This window comes from Amia ocellicauda, unplaced genomic scaffold (assembly GCF_036373705.1).
Source record: "Amia ocellicauda isolate fAmiCal2 unplaced genomic scaffold, fAmiCal2.hap1 HAP1_SCAFFOLD_74, whole genome shotgun sequence".
Classification (NCBI taxonomy): domain Eukaryota; kingdom Metazoa; phylum Chordata; class Actinopteri; order Amiiformes; family Amiidae; genus Amia; species Amia ocellicauda.
The window spans coordinates 170,998-186,335 of NW_027103001.1; the positions used below are offsets into that span (position 1 = coordinate 170,998).

The window sequence follows — 15,338 nt, forward strand, 5'->3', positions numbered from 1 at the left end:
GGTTTCAGCCCCCAGTGTCCTATTGGAGGGAGGCTTTATTTATGACTGATGTCAATCCATGCCATCTTTTGGAAATGCCGGTTGGCCTGGGTTCGTAGCTCTATGTCGGGATTTCGGCTCTCATCCACTTCAAAGAGTTTTTATCACCTACAGGCCCCTTTCTCCAGACATCTCATAGCAGAATTCCAAACTATTTGGCCTCTTCTCGGTGCCATCCTCCCCAAAACTGTCACTTTGATGCAAACCAGTTCCAAGCTGATGAGCTAAGGAAATCTGATAACTTTGGGGGGGGAGAGGTCTTCTTTAGATCAGTGCTTCAGCTCAGAGCCCAAATGCTCTTATCCAAATACACCCAACATAACGCTACATATGTATGTATGTATGTATATATGTGTAGAAGGAAAATTAGAAATTATTTTCTTACACCTGTTTTTCTCTCTTGTATACTTAAGAAAGATACGGTCAAGCTAGAAGGTCAGCCCAGAAGATAGTTTGATTTCTGTTTGTTATTTACGATGAGAACCTTGGAGACATTGTCAAACGGTATGACCTACGTGCCTGTTCCTTAAAACCATGTGTTGACCTATGAACTCTGTTCTATAATGATATATGTTCTGCTTAGTTAGCCTTTAAGATAACATTGTAATGACTTTCTAGCATGTATGGATGTATGTATGTATGTATATATATATATATATATATATATATATATATATATATATATATATGTATGTATGTATGTCCAATTGCTTTGACAATACAAATGAATTGAATTGAGAGGAAGAGAGAGAGAGAGAGAGAGAGACAGACAGACAGACAGACAGACAGACAGCTCAGCGATGACATCACGAGCCTCTCTCAGCTGACTGCTATGACATCACAGAGCACGTACATTCCGTTGCTTGTCGTCTGTCAACCACTCAGTCACTGCTAGCCAGACTGTCCCTAAGACAAAGTGTACAATACTTCAATTATATCTCCTCCAGACAGATAAAGAGTATTAAGAGTTACGATGAAGTTACCCAGGAGACGTAAAAAGCTTGCATCACCTGGTATTTCCTGGAGGTCACCCATCCAAGTACTAACCAGGCCCTGGCCCGTTTAGTTTCCAAGGTCTGACGAGATCGGGCACGTTCAGGACGGTGTGGCCGCAAGCCGAGATGCCTGGCTGCATGATGTCTCTTAAAGGCTGGCGGGTATTGACGGAATTTCCAGCAAAAAATAAAAAATAAAAAAATAAAAAAATGGAGGGAAAAATAACAGTGCAGGAAAGGGTGTTGAAAGTAGCCGGGAACGTGTACAATTCTTCAATTATATCTCCTCCAGACAGAAAGAGAGTATTAAGAGCTACGATGAAGTTACCCAGGAGACGTAAAAAGCTTGCAGCACCTGGTATTTCTAGGAGATCTCCCATCCAAGTACTGACCAGGCCATGCCCCGTTTAGCTTCCGAGATCTGACGAGACGGGGTGCGTCCAGGACGGTGTAGCCGCAAGCCGAGAGGCCTGGCTGCATGATGTCTCTTAAAGGCTGACGGGTGTTGACGGAACTTCCAGCAAATAAAAAAAGAAAAATGGAGGGAAAAATATCAGTTCAGCAAAGGGTGTTGAAAGTAGCCGGGTACGTGTACATTTCTTCAATTATATCTCCTCCAGACAGAAAGAGAGTATTAAGAGCTACGATGAAGTTACCCAGGAGACGTAAAAAGCTTGCAGTACCTAGTTTTTCCAGGAGGTCACCAATCCAAATACTGACCAGGTCCTGCCACGTTTTGCTTCCTAGATCTGACAAGATCGGGCGCGTTCAGGACGGTGTGGCCGCAAGCCAAAAAGCCTGGCTGCATGATGTCTCTTAAAGGCTGGCGGGTATTGACGGAACTTCCAGCAAAAAAAAGAAAAATGGAGGGAAAAATACCAGTGCAGCAAATGGTGTTGAAAGTAGCCGGGTACGTGTACAATTCTTCAATTATATCTCCTCCAGACAGAAAGAGAGTATTAAGAGCTACGATGAAGTTACCCAGGAGACGTAAAAAGCTTGCAGCACCTGGTATTTCCAGGAGGTCTCCCATCCAAGTATTGACCAGGCCCTGCCCCGTTTAGCTTCCGAGATCTGACAAGATCGGGCACGTTCAGGTCAGTGTGGCCGCAAGCCTAGAGAGCTGGCTGCATGATGTCTCTTAAAGGCTGGAGGGTATTGACGGAACTTCCGGCAAAAAAAAAAAGAAAAAAGAAAAATGGAGGGAAAAATATCAGTGCAGCAAAGGGTGTTGAAAGTAGCCGGGTACGTGTACAATTCTTCAATTATATCTCCTCCAGACTGAAAGAGAGTATTACGAGCTACGATGAAGTTACCCAAGAGACGTATAAAGCTTGCAGCACCTGGTATTTCCAGGAGGTCACCCATCCAAGTACTGACCAGGACCTGCCCCGTTCAGCTTACGCGATCTGACGAGATCGAGCGCGTTCAGGACGGTGTGGACACAAGCCGAGAGGCCTGGCTGCATGATGTCTCTTAATGGTTGGCGGGTATTGACGGAACTTCCAGCAAAAAAAAAAAAAAAGAAAAACGGAGGGAAAAATATCAGTGCAGCAAAGGATGTTGAAAGTAGCCAGGTACGTGTACAATACTTCAATTATATCTCCTCCAGAAAGAAAGAGAGTATTAAGAGCTACGCTGAAGTTACCCAGGAGACGTAAAAAGCTTGCAGAACCAGGTATTTCCAGGAGGTCCCACATTCAAGTAATGACCAGGCCCTGCCCCGTTTAGCTTCTGAGATCTGACGAGATGGGGCGCGTTCAGGACGGTGTGGTTGCAAGCCAAGAGGCCTGGCTGCATGATGTCTCTAAATGGCTGGAGGGTATTGACAGAACTTCCAGCAAAAAAAAATGAAAAAAGAAAAATGGAGGGAAAAATATCAGTGCAGCAAAGGGTGTTAAAAGTAGCCGGGTACGTGTACAATACTTCAATTATATCTCCTCCAGACAGAAAGAGAGTATGAAGAGCTACGATGAAGTTACCCAGGAGACGTAAAAGCTTGCAGCACCAGGTTTTTCTAGGAGGTCTCACATTCGAGTACTGACCAGGTCCTGCCCTGTTTAGCTTCCGAGATCTGATGAGTTCTGGCGCGTTCAGGACAATGTGTCCGCATGCCAAGAGGCCTGGCTGCATGATGTCTCTTAAAGGCTGGAGGGTATTGACGGAACTTCCAGCAAAATAAAAAAGAAAAAAGAAAAATGGAGGGAAAAATACCACTGCAGCAAAGGGTATTGAAAGTAGTCGGGTACGTGTACAATACTTCAATTATATCTCCTCCAGACAGAAAGAGAGTATAAAGAGCTACGATGAAGTTCCCCAGGTGACGAAAAAAGCTTGCAGCGCCTGGAATTTCCAGAAGGTCTCACATTGAAGTAATGACCAGGCCCTGCCCAGTTTAGCTTCCGAGAGCTGACGAGATGGGGCGCGTTCAGGACGGTGTGGCCGCAAGCCAAGACGCCTGGCTGCATGATGTCTCTTAAAGGTTGGCGGGTATTGACGGAACTTCCAGCAGAAAAAATAAATAATAATAAAAATAAAAAAATTGATGGAAAAATATCAGTGCAGCAAAGGGTGTTGACAGTAGCTGGGTACGTGTACAATACTTCAATTATATCTCCTCCAGACAGAAAGAGAGTATTAAGAGCTACGATAAAGTTACCCAGGAGACGTAAAAGCTTGCAGCACCAGGTATTTCCAGGAGGTCTCACATTCAAGTACTGACCAGGTCTTGCCCCGTTTAGCTTCCGAGATCTGATGAGATCGGGCGCGTTCAGGACGGTGTGGCCGCAAACCTAGAGGCCTGGCTGCATGATGTCTCTAAAAGGCTGGCGGGTATTGACGGAACATCCAAGAAAAAAAAATAAAAAAAAAATAGAAAAATGGAGGGAAAAATATCAGTGCAGCAATGGGTGTTGAAAGTAGCCGGGTACGTGTAAAATAATTCAATTATATCTCCTCCAGACAGAAAGAGAGTATTAAGAGCTACGATAAACTTACCCAGCAGACGTAAAAAGCTTGCAGCACCTGGTTTTTCCAGGAGGTCTCCCATCCAAGTACTGACCAGGCCCTGCCCCACTCAGTTTCCGAGATCTTACGAGAGCGGACGCGTTCAGGACGGTGTGGCCGCAAGCCGAGCTGCCTGGCTGCATGATGTCTCTTAAAGGCTGGCGGGTATTGACGGATCTGCCAGCAATAAAAAAAAATAGAAATGAAGGGAGAAATACCAGTGCAGCAAAGGGTGTTGAAAGTAGCCGGGTACGTGTACAATACTTGAATTATATCTCCTCCAGACAGAAAGAGAGTATTAAGAGCTACGATGAAGTTACCCAGGAGACGTAAAAGCTTGCAGCACCAGGTATTTCCAGGAGGTCACCCATCCAAGTACTGACCAGGCCTTGCCCCTTTTACCTTCCGAGATCTGACGATATCGGGCGCGTTCAGGACGGTGTGGCCGAAAGCCAAGAGGCCCGGCTGCATGATGTCTCTTTAGGCTGGTGGGTATTGACGGAACTTCCAGCAAAAAAAAAAAAAAAGAAAAACGGAGGGAAAAATATCAGTGCAGCAAAGGATGTTGAAAGTAGCCAGGTACGTGTACAATACTTCAATTATATCTCCTCCAGACAGAAAGAGAGTATTAAGAGCTACGATAAAGTTACCCAGGAGACGTAAAAAGCTTGCAGAACCAGGTATTTCCAGGAGGTCCCACATTCAAGTAATGACCAGGCCCTGCCCCGTTTAGCTTCCGAGATCTGACGAGATGGGGCGCGTTCAGGACGGTGTGGTTGCAAGCCAAGAGGCCTGGCTGTATGATGTCTCTTAAAGGCTGGAGGGTATTGATGGAACTTCCAGCAAAAAAAAAAAAAAAAGAAAAACGGAGGGAAAAATATCAGTGCAGCAAAGGGTGTTGAAAGTAGCCGGGTACGTGTACAATTCTTCAATTATATCTCCTCCAGACTGAAAGAGAGTATTAAGAGCTACGATGAAGTTACACAGGATACGTAAAAAGCTTGCATCACCTGGTATTTCCAGGAGGTCACCCATCCAAGTACTAACCAGGCCCTGGCCCGTTTAGTTTCCAAGGTCTGACGAGATCGGGCGCGTTCAGGACGGTGTGGCCGCAAGCCAAGAGGCCTGGCTGCATGATGTCTCTAAATGGCTGGAGGGTATTGACAGAACTTCCAGCAAAAAAAAATGAAAAAAGAAAAATGGAGGGAAAAATATCAGTGCAGCAAAGGGTGTTAAAAGTAGCCGGGTACGTGTACAATACTTCAATTATATCTCCTCCAGACAGAAAGAGAGTATTAAGAGCTACAATGAAGTTACTCAGGAGACTAAAAAGCTTGCAGCACCAGGTATTTCCAGGAGGTCTCCCATCCAAGTATTGACCAGGCCCTGCCCCGTTCAGCTTCCGAGATCTGACAAGATCGGGCACGTTCAGGTCAGTGTGGCCGCAAGCCTAGAGAGCTGGCTGCATGATGTCTCTTAAAGGCTGGAGGGTATTGACGGAACTTCCGGCAAAAAAAAATAGAAAAAAGAAAAATGGAGGGAAAAATATCAGTGCAGCAAAGGGTGTTGAAAGTAGCCGGGTACGTGTACAATACTTCAATTATATCTCCTCCAGACAGAAAGAGAGTATTAAGAGCTACGATAAAGTTACCCAGGAGACGTAAAAAGCTTGCAGAACCAGGTATTTCCAGGAGGTCCCACATTCAAGTAATGACCAGGCCCTGCCCCGTTCAGCTTACGCGATCTGACGAGATCGAGCGCGTTCAGGACGGTGTGGACACAAGCCGAGAGGCCTGGCTGCATGATGTCTCTTAATGGTTGGCGGGTATTGACGGAACTTCCAGCAAAAAAAAAAAAAAAAGAAAAACGGAGGGAAAAATATCAGTGCAGCAAAGGATGTTGAAAGTAGCCAGGTACGTGTACAATACTTCAATTATATCTCCTCCAGACAGAAAGAGAGTATTAAGAGCTACGATAAAGTTACCCAGGAGACGTAAAAAGCTTGCAGAACCAGGTATTTCCAGGAGGTCCCACATTCAAGTAATGACCAGGCCCTGCCCCGTTTAGCTTCCGAGATCTGACGAGATGGGGCGCGTTCAGGACGGTGTGGATGCAAGCCAAGAGGCCTGGCTGCATGATGTCTCTAAATGGCTGGAGGGTATTGACAGAACTTCCAGCAAAAAAAAATGAAAAAAGAAAAATGGAGGGAAAAATATCAGTGCAGCAAAGGGTGTTAAAAGTAGCCGGGTACGTGTACAATACTTCAATTATATCTCCTCCAGACAGAAAGAGAGTATAAAGAGCTACGATGAAGTTACCCAGGAGACGTAAAAGCTTGCAGCACCAGGTTTTTCTAGGAGGTCTCACATTCAAGTACTGACCAGGTCCTGCCCCGTTTAGCTTCCGAGATCTGATGAGTTCGGGCGCGTTCAGGACAATGTGTCCGCATGCCAAGAGGCCTGGCTGCATGATGTCTCTTAAAGGCTGGAGGGTATTGACGGAACTTCCAGCAAAATAAAAAAGAAAAAAGAAAAATGGAGGGAAAAATACCACTGCAGCAAAGGGTATTGAAAGTAGTCGGGTACGTGTACAATACTTCAATTATATCTCCTCCAGACAGAAAGAGAGTATAAAGAGCTACGATGAAGTTCCCCAGGTGACGAAAAAAGCTTGCAGCGCCTGGAATTTCCAGAAGGTCTCACATTCAAGTAATGACCAGGCCCTGCCCAGTTTAGCTTCCGAGAGCTGACGAGATGGGGCGCGTTCAGGACGGTGTGGCCGCAAGCCAAGACTCCTGGCTGCATGATGTCTCTTAAAGGTTGGCGGGTATTGACGGAACTTCCAGCAGAAAAAATAAATAATAATAAAAATAAAAAAATTGATGGAAAAATATCAGTGCTGCAAAGGGTGTTGACAGTAGCTGGGTACGTGTACAATACTTCAATTATATCTCCTCCAGACAGAAAGAGAGTATTAAGAGCTACGATAAAGTTACCCAGGAGACGTAAAAGCTTGCAGCACCAGGTATTTCCAGGAGGTCTCACATTCAAGTACTGACCAGGTCTTGCCCCGTTTAGCTTCCGAGATCTGATGAGATCGGGCGCGTTCAGGACGGTGTGGCCGCAAACCTAGAGGCCTGGCTGCATGATGTCTCTAAAAGGCTGGCGGGTATTGACGGAACATCCAAGAAAAAAAAATAAAAAAAAAATAGAAAAATGGAGGGAAAAATATCAGTGCAGCAATGGGTGTTGAAAGTAGCCGGGTACGTGTAAAATACTTCAATTATATCTCCTCCAGACAGAAAGAGAGTATTAAGAGCTACGATAAACTTACCCAGCAGACGTAAAAAGCTTGCAGCACCTGGTATTTCCAGGAGGTCTCCCATCCAAGTACTGACCAGGCCCTGCCCCACTCAGTTTCCGAGATCTTACGAGAGCGGACGCGTTCAGGACGGTGTGGCCGCAAGCCGAGATGCCTGGCTGTATGATGTCTCTTAAAGGCTGGCGGGTATTGACGGATCTGCCAGCAATAAAAAAAAATAGAAATGAAGGGAGAAATACCAGTGCAGCAAAGGGTGTTGAAAGTAGCCGGGTACGTGTACAATACTTGAATTATATCTCCTCCAGACAGAAAGAGAGTATTAAGAGCTACGATGAAGTTACCCAGGAGACGTAAAAGCTTGCAGCACCAGGTATTTCCAGGAGGTCACCCATCCAAGTACTGACCAGGCCTTGCCCCTTTTACCTTCCGAGATCTGACGATATCGGGCGCGTTCAGGACGGTGTGGCCGAAAGCCAAGAGGCCCGGCTGCATGATGTCTCTTTAGGCTGGTGGGTATTGACGGAACTTCCAGCAAAAAAAAAAAAAAAAAAAAAAAAATGGAGGTAGAAATATCAGTGCAGCAAAGGCTGTTGAAAGTAGCCGGGTACGTGTACAATTCTTCAATAATATCTCCTCCAGACTGAAAGAGAGTATTAAGAGCTACGATGAAGTTACCCAGGAGACGTATAAAGCTTGCAGCACCAGGTATTTCCAGGAGGTCACCCAACCAAGTACTGGCCAGACCCTGCCCCGTTTAGCTTCCGAGATATGATGAGATCAGGCGCGTTCAGGACGGTGTGGCCGCAAGCCAAGAGACCTGGCTGCATGATGTCTCTTAAAGGCTGGCAAGTATTGACGGAACTTCCAGCAAAAAAAAAAAAAAAAAAAAATAGAAAAAGGGAGGGAAAAATATCAGTGCAGCAAAGGGTGTTGAAAGTAGCCGGGTACATGTACAATTCTTCAATTATATCTCCTGGAGACAGAAAGAGAGTATTAAGAGCTACGATGAAGTTACCCAGGAGACGTAAAAAGCTTGCAGCACCTGGCATTTCCAGGAGGTCACCCATCCAAGTACTGACCAGGCCCTGCCCCGTTTAAATTCCAAGATCTGATGAGATCGGGGGCGTTCAGGACGGTGTGGCTGCAAGCCAAGAGGCCGGGCTGCATGATGTCTCTTAATGGTTGGCGGGTTTTGACGGAACATCCAGCAAAAAAAAAAAAGAGAAATGGAGGGAGAAATACCAGTGCAGCAAAGGGTGTTGAAAGTAGCCGGGTACGTGTACAATTCTTCAATTATATCTCCTGCAGACAGAAAGAGAGTATTAAGAGCTACGATGAAGTTACCCAGGAGACGTAAAAAGCTTGCAGCACCTGGTATTTCTAGGAGGTCAGCCATCCAAGTACTGACCAGGCCCTGCCCCGTTTAGCTTCCGAGATCTTACGAGATCGGGCGCATTCAGGACGGTGTGGCCACAAGCCGAGAGGCCTGGCTGCATGATGTCTCTTAAAGGTTGGCGGGTATTGACGGAACTTCCAGCAAAAAAAAAAAAAAAGAAAAATGGATGGAAAAATATCAGTGCAGCAAAGGGTGTTGACAGTAGCTGGGTACGTGTACAATACTTCAATTATGTCTCCTCCAGACAGAAAGAGAGTATTAAGAGCTACGATGAAGTTACCCAGGAGACAAAAAAGCTTGCAGCACCAGGTATTTCCAGGAGGTCACCCATCCAAGTACTGACCAGGCCCTGCCCCTTTTACCTTCCGAGATCTTACGAGATCGGGCGCATTCAGGACGGTGTGGCCACAAGCCGAGAGGCCTGGCTGCATGATGTCTCTTAAAGGTTGGCGGATATTGACGAACTGCCAGCAAAAAAAAAAAGAAAAATTGAGGGAAAAATATCAGTGCAGCAAAGGCTGTTGAAAGTAGCCGTGTACGTGTACAATACTTCAATTATATCTCCTCCAGACAGAAAGAGAGTATTAAGAGCTACGATGAAGTTACCCAGGAGACAAAAAAGCTTGCAGCACCAGGTATTTCCAGGAGGTCACCCATCCAAGTACTGACCAGGCCCTGCCCCTTTTACCTTCCGAGATCTGACGATATCAGGCGCGTTCAGGACGGTGTGGCCGAAAGCCAAGAGGCCCGGCTGCATGATGTCTCTTTAGGCTGGTGGGTATTGACGGAACTTCCAGCAAAAAAAAAAAAAAAAAAGAAAAATGGAGGGAGAAATATCAGTGCAGCAAAGGCTGTTGAAAGTAGCCGGGTACATGTACAATTCTTCAATTATATCTCCTCCAGACAGATAGAGAGTATTAAGAGCTACGATAAAGTTACCCAGGAGACGTAAAAGCTTGCAGCACCAGGTATTTCCAGGAGGTCACCCATCCAAGTACTGACCAGGCCCTGCCCCTTTTACCTTCCGAGATCTTACGAGATCGGGCGCATTCAGGACGGTGTGGCCACAAGCCGAGAGGCCTGGCTGCATGATGTCTCTTAAAGGTTGGCGGATATTGACGAACTTCCAGCAAAAAAAAAAAAGAGAAATGGAGGGAAATATACCAGTGCAGCAAAGCCTGTTGAAAGTAGCCGGGTACATGTACAATTCTTCAATTATATCTCCTCCAGACAGATAGAGAGTATTAAGAGCTACGATAAAGTTACCCAGGAGACGTAAAAGCTTGCAGCACCAGGTATTTCCAGGCGATCTCACATTCATGTACTAACCAGGTCCTGCCCCGTTTAGCTTCCGAGATCTGACGAGATCGGGCGCGTTCAGTATGGTGTGGCCGCAAGCCGAGATGCCTGGCTGCATGATGTCTCTTAAAGGCTGGCGGGTATTGACGGAATTTCCAGCAAAAAAAAAAAAAAAAAAAATAGAAAAATGGAGGGAAAAATATCAGTGCAGGAAAGGGTGTTGAAAGTAGCCGGGTACGTGTACAATTCTTCAATTATATCTCCTGGAGACAGAAAGAGAGTATTAAGAGCTACGATGAAGTTACCCAGGAGACGTAAAAAGCTTGCAGCACCTGGTATTTCTAGGAAGTCTCCCATCCAAGTACTGACCAGGCCGTGCCCCGTTTAGCTTCCGAGATCTGACGAGATCGGGCGCATTCAGGACGGTGTGGCCACAAGCCGAAAGGCCTGGCTGCATGATGTCTCTTAAAGGTTGGCGGGTATTGACGGAACTTCCAGCAAAAAAAAAAAAAAAAATAGAAATGGATGGAAAAATATCAGTGCAGCAAAGGGTGTTGACAGTAGCTGGGTACGTGTACAATACTTCAATTATATCTCCTCCAGACAGATAGAGAGTATTAAGAGCTACGATAAAGTTACCCAGGAGACGTAAAAGCTTGCAGCACCAGGTATTTCCAGGAGGTCTCACATTCATGTACCGACCAGGTCCTGCCCCGTTTAGCTTCCAAGATCTGACGAGATCGGGCGAGTTCAGGATGGTGTGGCCGTAAGCCGAGATGCCTGGCTGCATGATGTCTCTTAAAGGCTGGCGGGTATTGACGGAATTTCCAGCAAAAAAAAAAAAAAAAATAGAAAAATGGAGGGAAAAATATCAGTGCAGGAAAGGGTGTTGAAAGTAGCCGGGTACGTGTACAATTCTTCAATTATATCTCCTGGAGACAGAAAGAGAGTATTAAGAGCTACGATGAAGTTACCCAGGAGACGTAAAAAGCTTGCAGCACCTGGTATTTCCAGGAGGTCACACATCCAAGTACTGACCAGGCCCTGCCCCGTTTAACTTCCGAAATCTGATATGATCGGGCGCGTTCAGGACGGTGTGACTACAAGCCAAGAGGCCTGGCTGCATGATGTCTCTTAAAGGCTGGCGGATATTGACGGAACTTCCAGCCAAAAAATAAAATAAAAAGAAAAATGGAGGGAAAAATATCAGTGCAGCAAAGGGTGTTGAAAGTAGCCTAGTACGTGTACAATTCTTCAATTATATCTCCTCCAGACAGAAAGAGAGTATTAAGAGCTACGATGAAGTTACCCAGGAGACGTAAAAGGCTTGCAGCACCTGGTATTTCTAGGAGGTCTCCCATCCAAGTACTGACCAGGCCCTGCCCCGTTTAGCTTCCGAGATCTGACGAGATCGGGCGCATTCAGGACGGTGTGGCCGCAAGCCGAGATGCCTGGCTGCATGACGTCTCTTAAAGGCTGGCGGGTATTGACGGAACTGCCAGCAAAAAAAAAAAAGAAAAATAGAGGGAAATATACCAGTGCAGCAAAGGGTGTTGAAAGTAGCCGGGTACGTGTACAATTCTTCAATTATATCTCCTGGAGACAGAAAGAGAGTATTAAGAGCTACGATGAAGTTACCCAGGAGACGTAAAAAGCTTGCAGCACCTGGTATTTCTAGGAGGTCTCCCATCCAAGTACTGACCAGGCCCTGCCCCGTTTGGCTTCCGAGATCTGACGAGATCGGGCGCATTCAGGACGGTGTGGCCACAAGCCGAAAGGCCTGGCTGCATGATGTCTCTTAAAGGTTGGCGGGTATTGACGGAACTTCCAGCAAAAAAAAAAAAGAAAAAAAGAAAAAAGAAAAATGGATGGAAAAATATCAGTGCAGCAAAGGGTGTTGACAGTAGCTGCATACGTGTACAATACTTCAATTATATCTCCTCCAGACAGAGAGAGAGTATTAAGAGCTACGATAAAGTTACCCAGGAGACGTAAAAGCTTGCAGCACTAGGTATTTCCAGGAGGTCTCACTTTCATGTACTGACCAGGTCCTGCCGTGTTTAGCTTCCGAGATCTGACGAGATCGGGCGCGTTCAGGATGGTGTGGGCGCAAGCCAAGATGCCTGGCTGCATGATGTCTCTTAAAGGCTGGCGGGTATTGACGGAACTGCCAGCAAAAAAAAAAAAGAAAAATAGAGGGAAATATACCAGTGCAGCAAAGGGTGTTGAAAGTAGCCGGGTACGTGTACAATTCTTCAATTATATCTCCTGGAGACAGAAAGAGAGTATTAAGTGCTACGATGAAGTTACCCAGGAGACGTAAAAAGCTTGCAGCACCTGGTATTTCTAGGAGGTCTCACATCCAAGTACTGACCAGGCCCTGCCCCGTTTAGCTTCCCGAGATCTGACAAGATCGGGCGCGTTCAGGATGGTGTCGCCGCAAGCCGAGATGCCTGGCTGCATGATGTCTCTTAAAGGCTGGCGGGTATTGACGGAATTTCCAGCAAAAAAAAAAAAAAAAAAAATAGAAAAATGGAGGGAAAAATATCAGTGCAGGAAAGGGTGTTGAAAGTAGCCGGGTACGTGTACAATTCTTCAATTATATCTCCTGGAGACAGAAAGAGAGTATTAAGAGCTACGATGAAGTTACCCAGGAGACGTAAAAAGCTTGCAGCACCTGGTATTTCTAGGAAGTCTCCCATCCAAGTACTGACCAGGCCGTGCCCCGTTAACTTCCGAGATCTGACGAGATCGGGCGCATTCAGGACGGTGTGGCCACAAGCCGAAAGGCCTGGCTGCATGATGTCTCTTAAAGGTTGGCGGGTATTGACGGAACTTCCAGCAAAAAAAAAAAAAAAAATAGAAATGGATGGAAAAATATCAGTGCAGCAAAGGGTGTTGACAGTAGCTGGGTACGTGTACAATACTTCAATTATATCTCCTCCAGACAGATAGAGAGTATTAAGAGCTACGATAAAGTTACCCAGGAGACGTAAAAGCTTGCAGCACCAGGTATTTCCAGGAGGTCTCACATTCATGTACCGACCAGGTCCTGCCCCGTTTAGCTTCCAAGATCTGACGAGATCGGGCGAGTTCAGGATGGTGTGGCCGTAAGCCGAGATGCCTGGCTGCATGATGTCTCTTAAAGGCTGGCGGGTATTGACGGAATTTCCAGCAAAAAAAAAAAAAAAAATAGAAAAATGGAGGGAAAAATATCAGTGCAGGAAAGGGTGTTGAAAGTAGCCGGGTACGTGTACAATTCTTCAATTATATCTCCTGGAGACAGAAAGAGAGTATTAAGAGCTACGATGAAGTTACCCAGGAGACGTAAAAAGCTTGCAGCACCTGGTATTTCCAGGAGGTCACACATCCAAGTACTGACCAGGCCCTGCCCCGTTTAACTTCCGAAATCTGATATGATCGGGCGCGTTCAGGACGGTGTGACTACAAGCCAAGAGGCCTGGCTGCATGATGTCTCTTAAAGGCTGGCGGATATTGACGGAACTTCCAGCCAAAAAATAAAATAAAAAGAAAAATGGAGGGAAAAATATCAGTGCAGCAAAGGGTGTTGAAAGTAGCCTAGTACGTGTACAATTCTTCAATTATATCTCCTCCAGACAGAAAGAGAGTATTAAGAGCTACGATGAAGTTACCCAGGAGACGTAAAAGGCTTGCAGCACCTGGTATTTCTAGGAGGTCTCCCATCCAAGTACTGACCAGGCCCTGCCCCGTTTAGCTTCCGAGATCTGACGAGATCGGGCGCATTCAGGACGGTGTGGCCGCAAGCCGAGATGCCTGGCTGCATGACGTCTCTTAAAGGCTGGCGGGTATTGACGGAACTGCCAGCAAAAAAAAAAAAGAAAAATAGAGGGAAATATACCAGTGCAGCAAAGGGTGTTGAAAGTAGCCGGGTACGTGTACAATTCTTCAATTATATCTCCTGGAGACAGAAAGAGAGTATTAAGAGCTACGATGAAGTTACCCAGGAGACGTAAAAAGCTTGCAGCACCTGGTATTTCTAGGAGGTCTCCCATCCAAGTACTGACCAGGCCCTGCCCCGTTTGGCTTCCGAGATCTGACGAGATCGGGCGCATTCAGGACGGTGTGGCCACAAGCCGAAAGGCCTGGCTGCATGATGTCTCTTAAAGGTTGGCGGGTATTGACGGAACTTCCAGCAAAAAAAAAAAAGAAAAAAAGAAAAAAGAAAAATGGATGGAAAAATATCAGTGCAGCAAAGGGTGTTGACAGTAGCTGCATACGTGTACAATACTTCAATTATATCTCCTCCAGACAGAGAGAGAGTATTAAGAGCTACGATAAAGTTACCCAGGAGACGTAAAAGCTTGCAGCACTAGGTATTTCCAGGAGGTCTCACTTTCATGTACTGACCAGGTCCTGCCGTGTTTAGCTTCCGAGATCTGACGAGATCGGGCGCGTTCAGGATGGTGTGGGCGCAAGCCAAGATGCCTGGCTGCATGATGTCTCTTAAAGGCTGGCGGGTATTGACGGAACTGCCAGCAAAAAAAAAAAAGAAAAATAGAGGGAAATATACCAGTGCAGCAAAGGGTGTTGAAAGTAGCCGGGTACGTGTACAATTCTTCAATTATATCTCCTGGAGACAGAAAGAGAGTATTAAGTGCTACGATGAAGTTACCCAGGAGACGTAAAAAGCTTGCAGCACCTGGTATTTCTAGGAGGTCTCCCATCCAAGTACTGACCAGGCCCTGCCCCGTTTAGCTTCCGAGATCTGACGAGATCGGGCGCATTCAGGACGGTGTGGCCACAAGACGGTTTGGCCACAAGCCGAAAGGCCTGGCTGCATGATGTCTCTTAAAGGTTGGCGGGTATTGACGGAACTTCCAGCAAAAAAATAAAATAAAAAAAGAAAAAAGAAAAATGGATGGAAAAATATCAGTGCAGCAAAGGGTGTTGACAGTAGCTGGGTACGTGTACAATACTTCAATTATATCTCCTCCAGACAGATAGAGAGTATTAAGAGCTACGATAAAGTTACCCAGGAGACATAAAAGCTTGCAGCACCAGGTATTTCCAGGAGGTCTCACATTCATGTACCGACCAGGTCCTGCCCCGTTTAGCTTCCAAGATCTGACGAGATCGGGCGAGTTCAGGATGGTGTGGCCGCAAGCCGAGATGCCTGGCTGCATGATGTCTCTTAAAGGCTGGCGGGTATTGATGGAATTTCCAGCAAAAAAAAAAAAGAAAAATAGAGGGAAACATACCAGTGCAGCAAAGGGTGTTGAAAGTAGCCGGGTACGTGTACA

General features: G+C 46.1%; 5 non-coding genes and 36 pseudogenes across 5 annotated transcripts; all 41 read right to left on the reverse strand.

Annotated features, from left to right (window-relative positions):
* Nucleotides 1-1,037: 1,037 nt before the first annotated feature.
* Nucleotides 1,038-1,156, reverse strand: LOC136742385 (uncharacterized; annotated as a pseudogene).
* Nucleotides 1,157-1,377: 221 nt separating this feature from the next.
* On the reverse strand, nucleotides 1,378-1,496 carry LOC136742494 (uncharacterized; annotated as a pseudogene).
* Nucleotides 1,497-1,705: 209 nt separating this feature from the next.
* On the reverse strand, nucleotides 1,706-1,824 carry LOC136742559 (uncharacterized; annotated as a pseudogene).
* Nucleotides 1,825-2,030: 206 nt separating this feature from the next.
* LOC136742424 (uncharacterized) lies at nucleotides 2,031-2,149 on the reverse strand (annotated as a pseudogene).
* A 216-nt stretch (nucleotides 2,150-2,365) lies between these two features.
* Nucleotides 2,366-2,484, reverse strand: LOC136742525 (uncharacterized; annotated as a pseudogene).
* Nucleotides 2,485-3,030: 546 nt separating this feature from the next.
* On the reverse strand, nucleotides 3,031-3,149 carry LOC136742584 (uncharacterized; annotated as a pseudogene).
* A 216-nt stretch (nucleotides 3,150-3,365) lies between these two features.
* Nucleotides 3,366-3,484, reverse strand: LOC136742575 (uncharacterized; annotated as a pseudogene).
* A 223-nt stretch (nucleotides 3,485-3,707) lies between these two features.
* On the reverse strand, nucleotides 3,708-3,826 carry LOC136742420 (uncharacterized; annotated as a pseudogene).
* Nucleotides 3,827-4,046: 220 nt separating this feature from the next.
* On the reverse strand, nucleotides 4,047-4,165 carry LOC136742506 (uncharacterized; annotated as a pseudogene).
* Nucleotides 4,166-4,374: 209 nt separating this feature from the next.
* LOC136742523 (uncharacterized) lies at nucleotides 4,375-4,493 on the reverse strand (annotated as a pseudogene).
* A 212-nt stretch (nucleotides 4,494-4,705) lies between these two features.
* LOC136742569 (uncharacterized) lies at nucleotides 4,706-4,824 on the reverse strand (annotated as a pseudogene).
* Nucleotides 4,825-5,038: 214 nt separating this feature from the next.
* LOC136742390 (uncharacterized) lies at nucleotides 5,039-5,157 on the reverse strand (annotated as a pseudogene).
* A 214-nt stretch (nucleotides 5,158-5,371) lies between these two features.
* Nucleotides 5,372-5,490, reverse strand: LOC136742474 (uncharacterized; annotated as a pseudogene).
* A 549-nt stretch (nucleotides 5,491-6,039) lies between these two features.
* Nucleotides 6,040-6,158, reverse strand: LOC136742574 (uncharacterized; annotated as a pseudogene).
* Nucleotides 6,159-6,372: 214 nt separating this feature from the next.
* Nucleotides 6,373-6,491, reverse strand: LOC136742555 (uncharacterized; annotated as a pseudogene).
* A 216-nt stretch (nucleotides 6,492-6,707) lies between these two features.
* LOC136742570 (uncharacterized) lies at nucleotides 6,708-6,826 on the reverse strand (annotated as a pseudogene).
* Nucleotides 6,827-7,049: 223 nt separating this feature from the next.
* Nucleotides 7,050-7,168, reverse strand: LOC136742421 (uncharacterized; annotated as a pseudogene).
* A 220-nt stretch (nucleotides 7,169-7,388) lies between these two features.
* Nucleotides 7,389-7,507, reverse strand: LOC136742503 (uncharacterized; annotated as a pseudogene).
* A 209-nt stretch (nucleotides 7,508-7,716) lies between these two features.
* Nucleotides 7,717-7,835, reverse strand: LOC136742524 (uncharacterized; annotated as a pseudogene).
* Nucleotides 7,836-8,051: 216 nt separating this feature from the next.
* On the reverse strand, nucleotides 8,052-8,170 carry LOC136742397 (uncharacterized; annotated as a pseudogene).
* A 221-nt stretch (nucleotides 8,171-8,391) lies between these two features.
* On the reverse strand, nucleotides 8,392-8,510 carry LOC136742347 (uncharacterized; annotated as a pseudogene).
* Nucleotides 8,511-8,720: 210 nt separating this feature from the next.
* Nucleotides 8,721-8,839, reverse strand: LOC136742345 (uncharacterized; annotated as a pseudogene).
* A 212-nt stretch (nucleotides 8,840-9,051) lies between these two features.
* LOC136742352 (uncharacterized) lies at nucleotides 9,052-9,170 on the reverse strand (annotated as a pseudogene).
* A 207-nt stretch (nucleotides 9,171-9,377) lies between these two features.
* LOC136742499 (uncharacterized) lies at nucleotides 9,378-9,496 on the reverse strand (annotated as a pseudogene).
* A 214-nt stretch (nucleotides 9,497-9,710) lies between these two features.
* Nucleotides 9,711-9,829, reverse strand: LOC136742353 (uncharacterized; annotated as a pseudogene).
* Nucleotides 9,830-10,037: 208 nt separating this feature from the next.
* Nucleotides 10,038-10,156, reverse strand: LOC136742427 (uncharacterized; annotated as a pseudogene).
* A 220-nt stretch (nucleotides 10,157-10,376) lies between these two features.
* On the reverse strand, nucleotides 10,377-10,495 carry LOC136742394 (uncharacterized; annotated as a pseudogene).
* Nucleotides 10,496-10,709: 214 nt separating this feature from the next.
* Nucleotides 10,710-10,828, reverse strand: LOC136742553 (uncharacterized; annotated as a pseudogene).
* A 217-nt stretch (nucleotides 10,829-11,045) lies between these two features.
* Nucleotides 11,046-11,164, reverse strand: LOC136742414 (uncharacterized; annotated as a pseudogene).
* Nucleotides 11,165-11,380: 216 nt separating this feature from the next.
* On the reverse strand, nucleotides 11,381-11,499 carry LOC136742322 (5S ribosomal RNA). The gene has a single exon (XR_010814915.1). It is a non-coding gene; the product is annotated as a 5S ribosomal RNA (ribosomal RNA).
* A 210-nt stretch (nucleotides 11,500-11,709) lies between these two features.
* LOC136742611 (5S ribosomal RNA) lies at nucleotides 11,710-11,828 on the reverse strand. The gene has a single exon (XR_010814982.1). It is a non-coding gene; the product is annotated as a 5S ribosomal RNA (ribosomal RNA).
* Nucleotides 11,829-12,052: 224 nt separating this feature from the next.
* Nucleotides 12,053-12,171, reverse strand: LOC136742566 (uncharacterized; annotated as a pseudogene).
* Nucleotides 12,172-12,381: 210 nt separating this feature from the next.
* Nucleotides 12,382-12,501, reverse strand: LOC136742487 (uncharacterized; annotated as a pseudogene).
* Nucleotides 12,502-12,721: 220 nt separating this feature from the next.
* Nucleotides 12,722-12,839, reverse strand: LOC136742459 (uncharacterized; annotated as a pseudogene).
* Nucleotides 12,840-13,053: 214 nt separating this feature from the next.
* Nucleotides 13,054-13,172, reverse strand: LOC136742554 (uncharacterized; annotated as a pseudogene).
* Nucleotides 13,173-13,389: 217 nt separating this feature from the next.
* Nucleotides 13,390-13,508, reverse strand: LOC136742416 (uncharacterized; annotated as a pseudogene).
* A 216-nt stretch (nucleotides 13,509-13,724) lies between these two features.
* Nucleotides 13,725-13,843, reverse strand: LOC136742334 (5S ribosomal RNA). The gene has a single exon (XR_010814926.1). It is a non-coding gene; the product is annotated as a 5S ribosomal RNA (ribosomal RNA).
* Nucleotides 13,844-14,053: 210 nt separating this feature from the next.
* On the reverse strand, nucleotides 14,054-14,172 carry LOC136742612 (5S ribosomal RNA). Its single transcript, XR_010814983.1, has one exon. It is a non-coding gene; the product is annotated as a 5S ribosomal RNA (ribosomal RNA).
* A 224-nt stretch (nucleotides 14,173-14,396) lies between these two features.
* On the reverse strand, nucleotides 14,397-14,515 carry LOC136742567 (uncharacterized; annotated as a pseudogene).
* A 210-nt stretch (nucleotides 14,516-14,725) lies between these two features.
* On the reverse strand, nucleotides 14,726-14,844 carry LOC136742616 (5S ribosomal RNA). The gene has a single exon (XR_010814987.1). It is a non-coding gene; the product is annotated as a 5S ribosomal RNA (ribosomal RNA).
* A 240-nt stretch (nucleotides 14,845-15,084) lies between these two features.
* LOC136742518 (uncharacterized) lies at nucleotides 15,085-15,203 on the reverse strand (annotated as a pseudogene).
* Between the last annotated feature and the right edge of the window lie 135 nt (nucleotides 15,204-15,338).